General features: G+C 40.0%; 1 protein-coding gene across 1 annotated transcript in view; it reads left to right on the top strand.

The window, feature by feature from the left end:
- The window catches only part of cd9b (CD9 molecule b), a 70,728-nt gene that overhangs the window by 776 nt on the left and 58,044 nt on the right, over window positions 1-11,908 (top strand). The window lies entirely within an intron of this gene.

The following is an 11,908-nucleotide window of genomic DNA, read 5'->3' as shown; positions in this document are numbered from 1 at the left end:
ACATGTATTTTTCTGCTTCATGTATTACATACCTTACAAGTTACAATTGTATTTGGTTATTTGATGTGTGTTTTAATCATTCCCCTTACCTCTGTGATGTGTATTAAAACACACATCAAACAAATAACCAAATAAAATTGTAACTTGTAAGGTAATACATGAAGCAGAACAGTCAAATTACAGTTAAAAGGCTGCATATGCAGATGTGTGTAAACAAATCTGCTATAGAGTTGTGAGGGGGATCAATTTGTCCACTTTCAAAGTCTTTGTATCTTTGTATGGAGGAATGACCAAAGGAGGTGTTAACACAGGGAACAGATATAGCAAGATCTGGTGAGCCATCTCACCATACCATCTCTTTCCCGCGCTTTCAGTATGTTTCAGCCCTTACATTTCCGGGCTACTTCCCTCACAAAAAGCCAAAGTTCCACGATACTTTCAATTGGTAGAACAAACTGTAGCCAACCCCTGTGCGCACACCATGGTATTTGTCGGTTGATGATTTGTTGAAGAAATGCCTGTTAAAATGGTGTCAGCGTTTTTCATTCAAATGGCTACTCCCCTTAAATAGGAGCCAACAACAAGGTTTTTGCATCCAAATGGCCAAAGCGGCCTACGCAGCAAGAACGCTCTCACACTGCTATTTACAATAATCTCGTACAATAAATATGAGTTACTTAGGGGCGACAGTGGCTCTGGAGGTAGAGTGGTTGTCTGGTAGTCGGAAGGTTGCCGGTTTGATTCCCAACCCCTAATTGCTCTCATGATGTGCAGGTTGACACCTTGTACCGTTGCCACCGCCATCGGTGTGTGAGTGAATGGGTGAATGTGAAGAACAAGAATTGTAAAGAGCTTTGGATAAAAGCACTATATAAAATGCACCATCTACTAGGGGTGTAACGGTACACAAAAACCACGGTTCGGTGCGTACCTCGGTTTTGAAGTCACGGTTCGGTACGGGTTTTCAGTACAGTGGGGGGAAAGTTTGGCTTTCCATGTTCCACTCAGGGGTGATGTAGTGTGCAGTAAATAATTGTACTTGTAAGGCTGTCAACGAATATTATACTATATTGAAAATAATCGACTTGTAAAAAAATAAAAAATGAAATTATAATTATAATTATATTAGATTGTGAAAAAAACAGCCCCCGGTGGGCGGTTGTTAGTGGTTAACATACCGTTGTATTAGTTCGGTACACAGCCGTTCGGTACGTCACGGTACACACTGAAACGGTTCGGTACGGATACGTGTACCTTGACAATATATACCATTTACTCTCGGAGGGCTCAAAAGGCTGTTTTCCATGATCAATTATAATGGATTATAGAGGTGTCAAGTGATTACAGGAAGTAGCCGTTACAAAATTATTATTTCTTTATTTTGCCACAAAAAGTTAACCCTTCAATTTTTTTAATGTTGTGTAGACCATCTCACAGATAAATAAATAAATAAATATTGGCTCTACAACAGATTGAAAAAAAAATACATATTTTTGGTGACAGCAGAAAAACATTTGACCTCCCTAATATAGGTTGTCATGCATAACAGGAAAGTAATTCCTCCTCAAAATCGTGATATTAGATTTGTGTAAATAAATAGATCTCCCATTTTAGATCTCCCTTCCTTCAGAATGTAACAGTGTACCTTCTGTAAATCGAATATGTTATTAGTTACCACCCCAGTCTACTCTAAGCTAACAAAATGCCTTCTCACCCTCCTCTCACCCCTTCGTGTCAATCAACTGCATGGCAAAGGATGTGGAGAGCAGCCGAATCTGTACTGGCAAGGCATACGTCTGGCAGGTCTAGTACAACTCAGGCCCCGTTTAGACGGAAACGCTAGCAGGTGAATCCGCAAAAAAAAAATTTCGGATGTGCCTTTCGTTTATACGGAAACGGCGTTTTTACGGGGTGAAACTGTAAAAAAGTGAGACCACCTTCCAGGGTGGAATTCCTAGAAACGATAAACCTTTGCGCTATCATCTAAACTGTCAAGCCGCATAAAATTATGACGAAAGGGTTGTCAAGGCTCGTCGCGCGTACTGCTTACATCACAGGCATGCGCCAGTAGCCTAGAAGCGTAAACAAAGTATGTCTGATTCTATCCATGGCGATCACCTGAAGGCTACATTGGCAGTACTTTTAAATACACAAGAATCTGTCCCGCGGCTATCACAACTATTAGTACTGGACCCACTGTCTGTGAGTGACTCTGCTTTGGTCCAATCACATTCCCCACCCACAGTCTGCGAATCAGAGGCAGAGTAGGGCGGGTCTTCACAGCACGTCATGTGACATATGCGCCAATCGTGTGACAGTGGGGCTCCGTCGTTACAGCGTCGTCTGCACACAGAATTCCATCCCAAAACGCTAGTCTAAACGCAAAATTAAAAGTGAGACCGTAAGACGACTTTTGCGGTTTCTGTTCAGACTCTCTCCGTCTAAACGTAGCCTCAGACTGACATCTGTCTCTATTAGTTCCTGACTAAATTCTGACTATGGTGAGACACATTTCCACAAACCAGGGTTGAGAAGTACTTGATTTGATTTGATTTTATTAGGGATCCCCATTAGCTGGTGCGATAGCAACCAGCTAGTCTTCCTGGGGTCCACACACAAAAAAAACACACAAAAACAATCACTATTGCAAAAAACAAAATTATTAAAAGTCAGTACACACAATGCATAATGAACCTACTGTAACAATTAATATAGCTAAAATTACATTAGTGTAAAACAAAAACAAAAAATTACTTTACAGTGTTAAAAACAATTTAAAAACAAGTTAAGATTCTTTTTAAAAGTGAATCTACTGTAAATGCAGCAGAGGTTCCGAGGCAGGCCATTCCACAGAGTTAATGCTCTAAAAATAAAAGATCTCCCCAGAGCGCTGGTTCTAGGACCTGGCAATTCAAGCTGCCCACTACTGGAACCTCTAGTGTAATGCTCGTGCACAGTATTACTAAAAACAATCCACAAAACTTGCCAGGCTAACAGACAAATAGAATGTCTGTTCCTAAATGTCACGTAACAGGCTGTGTTAAATGTGATACATTTAAAATCTATAATGAATATTGCTAATAGCCTATACATGTCCAGTAATCACTATTGCATTTCATTTAACTTTATTTGTCATAATTATTCATATTTATAAATTTGTTATATATTATTATTATTATTATATTTATTATGTAGTGAATCGGTATTATGGCCTTTATACAGTAGTGTCTTCACAGTGCAATACCACTCTAACATCCACTAGGGGGAACGAGAGAGTCCTGTTTGGGATCTCGGCTGGGCAGTGGGTTGTGACCACACCCACTTGACTGGTCACTCTTTCTACCTGTGCTTTTCTCTGTTTGGTACAGTAGTTTAATGAGAATAATCAAAGGCAAAAAAGTCCTTAGAAAGAGGTAGAAAGGGAGAGAGAAGTAGAACGAGAGAGGGGGCAGGAGAGAGAGGGAGAAAGAGAGAGAGGTAAAGAGGCAGCTTGGAGAGCTTGTGTTGTTGGTTTCCTGCAGGTCCAGAGGGAGAGGGCAGCTCAGTTACCTTCTCTAGCAAACAAAACAGACCCCCAGTCCCCAGGGCTGTGTGTGTGTGTGTGTGTGTGTGTGTGTGTGTGTGTGTGTGTGTGTGTGTGTGTGTGTGTGTGTGTGTGTGTGTGTGTGTGTGTGTGTGTGGTGTGTGTGTGTGTGTGTGTGTGTGTGTGTGTGTGTGTGTGTGTGTGTGTGTGTATGTGTGTGTGTGTGTGTGTGTGTGTGTGTGTGTGTGTGTGTGTGTGTGTGTGTGTGTGTGTGTGCGTGCGTGCGTGCGTGCGTGCGTGCGTGCGTGCGTGTGTAAAGATAAGATAAGATATTCCTTTATTGATCCTCTTGGGGAAATTCAGGCATCATAGCAGCATGGGGGATGGGGGGGGTACAGGTAGTAAAAACAACACAAGCAGTGTAAACAAATAAGTCAATATAATTGACTATCTAACTAACTGAAATATACAGTATTCACAGTGTCACATAAGGTGCATAAGGTCGCATAAGGTAGTGTTATAATTTACTGTCTAACTACTGTCTACTCTAACTAACTGAAATATACAGAATTCACAGTATTACAGTATTCACATAAGGTGCAGTATTCACATAAGGTCTGCTGGCTTTGATGGGCTGGATCCAAAGTTTCTTAACTTAAAGCAGCCGCTCATCTTTTAGCTGACCCTATCACAAAATTATTCAATTGTTTCCATTCAACTCTCTGTGTTCCCCTTTGATTGGAAATCATCTCTAATCTTCCCCCTCTTCAAGGGCGGCTCTAGCTCTGATGCCAATTGCTACCGGCCTATTTCCATCTTGCCGTGCTTGGCTAAAGTTCTTGAGAAGCTGGTCCTTAACCCTTTCACTGCCGCACTACCAAACCGGCGACCGTCGGTTGTGTGATAGTAAAGGGTTAACCTTCTGTCGTGTGGCAGTGAAAGGGTTAAGCAACTGGATAATTTCCTCAACGCAAATCACATTCTGTCCGATCTTCAATCTGGGTTCCGTTCTGGCCATGGATGCATCACAGATCAAATAAAATTTTCCAAATCAAATTTATTTGTAAGGCCCGACAACACACGTTAATGTCCCCATGGGCCGGACACATCTTCTTTAAACAAGTCAAGAAGAAACATCACAATAAATCAAGAAAACAAAAACACCATAAAGTCCAAAACTTTTTAAAATAAATGTAACACTCCCAGACATACCCCACGCGAAGGAAAAACTCACTAAAACCTAGCAATAGGAAAAAATGCACCACAGGCAATGTGGAGGAGAGAAACCTTAGAAGGGCCGTTCAAGGGGGGATATCCCTTCTTAGATGTCGGAGATAGTAGTGTTGCAATAAAACAGGCAAAACAGTTGGTAAGCATGCACTCATATGCGTAATGAAACACAGATAAGTGCATGCAATAACAACTGAACATTTTGAAAGATAAAAAATAGAGCTGATGGCGGATCTAACGTCCAACACTCCGGTCATCACTACGAGACAGCCAGAGACAGGGAGACAGGACAGGCGTTAGAGAGTTTGCGTGATTGTGATGGGCGGACATAGCAATACATACAAGTGGTACCATAGGCATATATGTGAATATAATAGATATATGTAATTTATTTATTTTTATTGGGAATAATCCCTTGAGATGAAACCATCTCGTTTTTAAGGGGGTCCGCAAAGACAAAATACAGAGTCATTAGACAATCTTATATAACAAAAACAACAAACAACAATCAACAAATAACAAACAAAAGACAAAACAAAACAGAAACAAAAAACAACAAAAACAACAGAGTAAGCAACGCCAGCCAAGAAAATAATACAAAATAAAAAAGCATACAACAGTAACATGTCAACAACAACAACAACAACAACACAACAACAAGAACATTAACTGCAACAACACCAGCAATGGTTCATCTATCTCTTATTATGATATTGAGGTCCAAAGCATAAGCAGGGCCCTGTTTCTTGTACCTGGATAACTGAGTTAGCCGGATAACTTTAACTGGATAACTGGGTTAGCCGCAGTGTTCGAATTATGAGGGGGCCAATGGGGGCTCAGCCCCCATAGCTATAGTCTGAGCCCCCATAGTCAAGAGCCCCTGTGGGGGTCTCTCAAAAAATTTATATAATTTTTTTTTTTTTTTTTTTTACGAATTAGTATTATTTATGTTACCTAAATAAATTGTTAATAGATCATATTTTTCTTTTCAGTTTTTAAAAGAACTGAGTAATTAATGTTGTGGAATAGGCTGCATTTCACCTCCAAGCCGCTATGCGTCGCCCATAAGTTTAACGCTACTGCAACCTAGTGAAGAAGAAGCAGCAAGCAGCTGCTGTAAACAGAAAGCTGCCGGTCTGTGTCCTGCAACTAAAAACATAAACACTAAACAGTACGCCACATGCCGCCAAAAAGAAAGAAAAAAAAAAAGGCTCAACCCGCCGCAAGGCTGTACAAAGCTGGACAGCTTTGGTTTTATAAAAAGGCCAAAGACTGACGCTGTTAGTGCAGCAGCTAGCAGCGCTACTGTCACTGAAGTTGACACTGCTAGTGCTAGTACTAGTGTTAGCTCTGCTGCTCCTGTGCGCAGTGCACCTGTTATTGTTACCGCGCCGGTTGCCACTGCCAGACCCGAGTCTCCACCACTAGACCTGGACTGCGCTGCTACTCAACCACCACAATGCTGGGGTCCGAGTCAGTGGAACTTTTGGAAAAATAAATATGACTGGTTATTTGCCAAGGAGGGATGCATTGGCTGCCTTCCATGTAAAAACGCCAAGATATTGTTAAATAAATCATTTGGAGCCCATTTGGCAGAGCAGTGGATGAATGGGACTGTGACTAGCTCTCAGAGCAAGAAGTTGAGGAAGAGAATATAGTCGTCACTACTCGCTTTGGATAAAAGAGGTCAGTGGTTTGAATCCCGGCTCTTCCAGTCTGCATGTCGGTGACATGCTGCAGTAGTTACTTTTCTTCTTGTTGTTCTAAGAAGATGCTGCTACTATTTTTCATACAGTTCTTGATTACCTGTGCACATTTGTTTATAACATTATTTATTTTGATTTATACAAGTATTTATTTTATGTTCATTTTATTATCAGATGATAATGTTACTTACTGTATCCTGATAAATGCTGCTGTTGTGCCATACAACTATTTATTTTCCATTAGATTATTTTGTTAGTTTTTGATTTATAAGTGCAGAGACAAATAAATGTTAATTCAAGTTCATAAATTTGGTCTAATTTTTCAAATTAAATTGTTGTATTTTTTCAGATGCAAAATGCAAATAAGTAAATATGGCATTATATATCAGAGGTGAGTAAGAAAATGAACAAATATTGATGGTTAAGAATGAGCCTGAATAATGACATCACACAATAGTCTAATGCATAGGTGTCAAACTCATGGCCCGCGGGCCAAATGCGGCCCGCCACGTCATTTGATGTGGCCCCCCAAGAGCGCCGGTAAAAAAATAGCGGCGTTAAAATAATTGTGGGTTAATGCGTTAATAAAGCTTTGACAGCCTTAGTTATTACACATTCTTACACATACATGTGTGTTGAACATCTGAGGTATTGATGAAGTAACAAAGGAAAAAAGCCAAAAGCACTTACTCCTCAGACATTCTTTGACAATTTTACAGCCCAAAATACAAAAAAGATCCAGGCGGAATAGGTAACAAACTTGAAGAAATATTGTCTGAACTGTCAGATGCAAGCTGGCTGTGTGACATAACCGAGCATCTCGCTCAATTGAATAAGAAGCTGTAGGGACGCAAACAAGTCCCACCCAAAACTTGACCAATATAGTTGTGAACTGAGACAACCCTTATTTTGTTATTTTTGAGTACAGTTACAGTTGTGTGTTCATGCAGACACATAATAGCAATTTCATTACGAATTGAAAATGGGGGACCTTGATGAAGTAAACAAGTCGAAAGTCCTTCTCTGGTCTGCATTCCCTTAACAATTGTGTGTATTGAGCTGTACTGTACTGTACCCATTCTGCAATCTGTTAATTAAAGTTAACGACTATGCTTGCACCTCATGGTACCAAAGCACCTCAAAGGCACTAAAAACCAAATTACAAACATCTCAAAACAAACTAGTCAGACTACTGCTTGACCTGACTCCTAGAACCCACCTCACCCCTGCACACTTTGCCAACCTAGGATGGCTTAGAGTAGACAACAGAGTACAGCAACTTGCAATGGGCCTGGTCTACAAGATACACTACACGACCAAGGTACCCATGTACATGTCAAAATACTTCCCAAAGGTCAGTGAATACCACGATCACAACACCAGAGGGAGCTCCACAAATCATGTAAAACCCAGATTCGGCTCAAACAAGGGACTAAACACGTTTCGCAATTATGCCACAACAATGTGGAACGCCCTACCCAAAGCTGTAAAGGAATGTAAATCACTACCCACCTTCAAAAACACTCTCAAAGAACACCTACGGGAGACTGCAATTCAAAACTGGCCCCTACAAATGTCCTAACCCAGTTGTACAATAAAGACCAAGCATGGCTTTGTTAGTATTCCAATGTACAGCCCCACCCAACCCCACCCCACCTACCCAACCTCCTACAATGTACAGTTTCCATGTCAAATGTATGTCAGTATTCCAATGTACAGTGTCCCCCCCCCCCTACCCAACCCCCCCCCCCCCCCCCCCCCCACCTCCAATGTACAGCCCCACCCCACCTACCCAACCTCCCCCAATGCACAGTTTCTATGTCAAATGTATATACTCTTCTTCTGGATTTTTTTAGTATCACAAACAGTACTGTATTTGAAAATCTGGTATGTCATAAATGTATAGATGTAGCAGTACTGTCTATCTGTATGTCATGTGTGTCATATGATGAATTGAAAATGGGGGACCCTGATGGAAACAAGACGAAAGTCTTTCTCAGGTCTGCATCCTCTTAACAATTGTATGTATTGAGCTGTACTGTACTGTACCCATTCTGCAATCTGTTAATAAACTTTTCAATCAATCAATCAAATTAAACTATCTTCCATTAGTGGCCTCTGCAAGGTTGTGTGCAGCCATTTGTTTTTGTAACATCTGCTACATCTGTCCCACGTGTTCTTTGCAGCTCAGTTGTTAGTTCTGCCCTTCTTGACTGTGACAAAAAGGTTTTGAACAAACTTAATGTCATAGCTTGTATTTGATGATATTCTTCTTTGTTATTTACTTGAATGGTTTGATCATTGATTGATGGAGTAATATGGGGTTCTGATAAACTAAAATTATTTGTTAAAATAACATAAGCTAACATATATTTCTACATCTATGCAAATGCATATGCAATATGTATAACTTGAATAAGTAATAAATACAGAAACAACATGTTTAACAATATGTAAATGAGTAGCTACATTTATTTTACATTACATTAACATTAATACGGTCTTTGGCCCTTTGAGGGCAACCATAATGCTGATGTGGCCCTCTGTGAAAATGAGTTTGACACCCCTGTAGAGAGGAACTGAGGAGGGTAGAAAGAAAGAGAAGTCACCGCTGCTCTGTGAAAATGAGTTTGACACCCCTGTAGAGAGGAACTGAGGAGGGCAGAAAGAAAGAGAAGTCACCGCTGTAGACAACAACTGACTCAATTTTGGATCTAGAATTCTTATTTCTTGTGATAATATAAATTAGATTGGGAGAGTAGCTTAATATAAGCCTAATCTACTGGGGGAAACCTTGTTTTAACCTTTGAATAGACTGCTACCTAATAGGGTATTACACTCTTATCTTATGAGCTTGTATAGCACATCTGCAGACATATTGATCTAGTGTGTAGACTATTCTCTTATAGCCAACTTTTGTCATCACGACTTTATTGTTTTACAGGATAATATACTGTACCAATACTGTAGATCTGTCTCTGGGTACTTCTTCTCTTCTCTCATTTCTGGACTCCTTTTGTATCACAAACAGTACTGTATTTGCAAATCTGGTATGTCATAAATGTATCTGTACTGTCTATCTGTATGTCGTGTATGTCATATATGTTATGATGAATTGAAAATGGGGGACCCTGAAGTAAACAAGTCGAAAGTCTTTCTCTGGTCTGCATTCCCTTAACAATTGTGTGTATTGAGCTGTACTGTACTGTACCCATTCTGCAATCTGTTCATTAAAGTTAATTAAACTATCTTCCATTAGTGGCCTCTGCAAGGTTGTGTGCAGCCATTTGTTTTGGTAACATCTGCTACATCTGTCCCACGTGTTCTTTGCAGCTCAGTTGTTAGTTCTGCCCTTCTTGACTGTGACAAAAAGGTTTTGAACAAACTTAATGTCATAGCTTGTATTTGATGATATTCTTCTTTGTTATTTACTTGAATGGTTTGATCATTGATTGATGGAGTAATATGGGGTTCTGATAAACTAAAATTATTTGTTAAAATAACATAAGCTAACATATATTTTTACATCTATGCAAATGCATATGCAATATGTATAACTTGAATAAGTAATAAATACAGAAACAACATGTTTAACAATATGTAAATGAGTAGCTACATTTATTTTACATTACATTAACCCTTAGAAGTCTAACCTAAATAGCTCCTCCTCCTGAGAATTTCCCCCTTTTTTTTGTTACATAATATAAAATTACAGATTCATACCTTCAAAATAAGCCATCAATTGTCAAATTTGAGACGATAGTTTTCAATCAATGTCCTATCAAACATTCTGGTAAAATCCTAACACCTTTTCAGTATAGGACTTTGAACTAGATCCAAGTTCATTCAGCTATCTGATGAGAGAACTACACTCCCAGAATTCAATGTGATCATTGTCACTAGAACCATTTCACACCTGGAGCAAAGGCCCAGTCATTCCTTTGTTATTCCAGTGAATGGACCCAGCAGGAGGCCTAGCCTAGCGACAAGCGGCCACTACATAGTTGGGTATTGAAAAAATGCTCATATCCAAAAGTAGTAGATAGATATAGGTCATACATGTAGGTATGCACTTGTCCTAATATACTAACCTACACTGTAGCACTCAACACTTTGATGAACATTGTTACTCAGCTGATAGAGGTGTGCCCTTCCTCATTAAAGCCAGAGAGAGAGAGAGAGAGAGAGAGAGAGAGAGAGAGAGAGAGAGAGAGAGAGAGAGAGAGAGAGAGAGAGAGATAGAGAGAGAGAGAGAGATGGTATTTACAGTACTGTACCATATCACATACCATATCACCTTTTGCAGCATACCATGATTACTTATATTGAGATGTTTCAGTACAGTGGATGGTACAGTATATACAGTAAAGTACAGTATATATAGTACTGTAAGAAAAAGAAGCAAACCAATAACAATTTGTGGTTGTATTTCTCTAGAATGAGAGAGAGAGAGAGAGAGAGAGAGAGAGAAAGAAAGAAAGAAAGAAAGAAAGAAAGAAAGAAAGAAAGAAAGAAAGAAAGAAAGAAAGAAAGAAAGAAAGAAAGAAAGAAAGAAAGAAAGAAAGAAAGAAAGAAAGAAAGAAAGAAAGAAAGAAAGAAAGAAAGAAAGAAAGAATGAAAGAAAGAAAGAATTATTATTGCAGCGATTTTCACTGTTGACTTTTATTTTACTGGCCATCTTTGAACATGCCATATTTTTCTACTAACTGCCTGCTGGCAAAACTATGCTACTCGCTACAGTACCTGCAGATTAGACTACCTGTATATGCGCTGTCAACTCTCGCTCTGACTCCAACCCGTTGAAAGAGACAACACGCATTTCGTGAAGACCCGCCCTACTCTGCCTCTGATTCGCAGACTGTGGGTGGGGGGGCGGGATTCTGACGGGACTCTGAATATGATTGGACCAAAGCAGTAGACAGACACAGGCAGTTGGAGCAGTGCAGGCGGACAGACAGGAGCTTGCAGAGGAGATAGCGGAGAATTTCGAGGATACCTGCTATACGCACTGATGACAGGATATATTTCCTTCCACTTGGTATCACTCTCGAATCACGTTTCAACCACTAACGTTGCTGCCATGAGCCTTCGCTATGGTAGCCTACAAGTGATAAAATAAATAAAACGCCCAACTCGCTGTACAAGAAATTCCTTCTGTGTGTGTGTGTGTGTGCTCTACTGGGCGCACCTTTCTACTCTAGAAAACTGCGAGATAACTCATAACTCGTACACACAAGCACTCTGTCTCTACTCATACAGTAGTTGATGTTTTAGCGCGACGTGGGTATATACACGGGCGAGGATGAAAAGCATGTTAGACTACTTTTTATTCATAAGTTAACGTTCCGTCGGGTCCGCGTGTATTCTCGAGAATGATAATAATAATAATGCAGGACCTCTTCAGATTATATTATCAAAGACAGACAGTGAGAAACACAACCCCCCCCCC

Source organism: Notolepis coatsorum (genome assembly GCF_963971535.1).
Source record: "Notolepis coatsorum genome assembly, chromosome: 15".
Taxonomy (NCBI): Eukaryota; Metazoa; Chordata; class Actinopteri; order Aulopiformes; family Paralepididae; genus Notolepis; species Notolepis coatsorum.
This window is presented reverse-complemented; position numbering and strand designations above follow the sequence as displayed.